The sequence below is a fragment of the Chiloscyllium plagiosum genome, chromosome 11 (genome assembly GCF_004010195.1).
Source record: "Chiloscyllium plagiosum isolate BGI_BamShark_2017 chromosome 11, ASM401019v2, whole genome shotgun sequence".
Taxonomy (NCBI): Eukaryota; Metazoa; Chordata; class Chondrichthyes; order Orectolobiformes; family Hemiscylliidae; genus Chiloscyllium; species Chiloscyllium plagiosum.
This window is the reverse complement of record NC_057720.1, coordinates 91644813-91645287: the sequence shown is the minus strand read 5'-3', so window position 1 is coordinate 91645287 and position 475 is coordinate 91644813. Positions and strand designations below refer to the sequence as shown.

Here is a 475-nt window from a genome sequence, read left to right as displayed (position 1 = left end):
GAGAGAGATAGAGGGAGGAATAGAAAGGGGCAGGTAACATTTGGAGGCTTTCAATTGAAGTGAGAGATGGACGAGTGACTGAGACAGTGAGATTTGGAGAAATAGAGATTATCCGACGGAGTGAGGAAGCGTGAGTGAGTTGGAAAGAGCGGCTATGAGACAGAGTGAGAGAGAGAAAGAAAGAGAGAGAGAGAATATGAAAGAGATTAACAGTGGAAGAAAGGGATAGTAGTAGAGGGAAAGAAATGGCAGATATGAGTCAGAAAGGGAGATATAGAGAGATAGGTCCTGGTCATCACATTTTGGGAAGAATGTGATTGTATTGAGAGGGTGCAGAGATTTCCCAGGATGCTGCCTGCGATGGAGGGTCAGCTATGAGGAAAGCTTGGAAAGGTTGGGATTGTTTTGCTTGGAGCAATGAAGGTTGAGAAGGGATGTGATAGAGGGATATAAGATTATTTGAGGCAGTGATACA

The 475-nt window shown here is 44.2% G+C and overlaps 1 gene segment (V, D, J or C); it reads right to left on the bottom strand.

Annotated features, from left to right (window-relative positions):
• Positions 1-475, bottom strand: part of LOC122554661 — a 170746-nt gene that overhangs the window by 57205 nt on the left and 113066 nt on the right.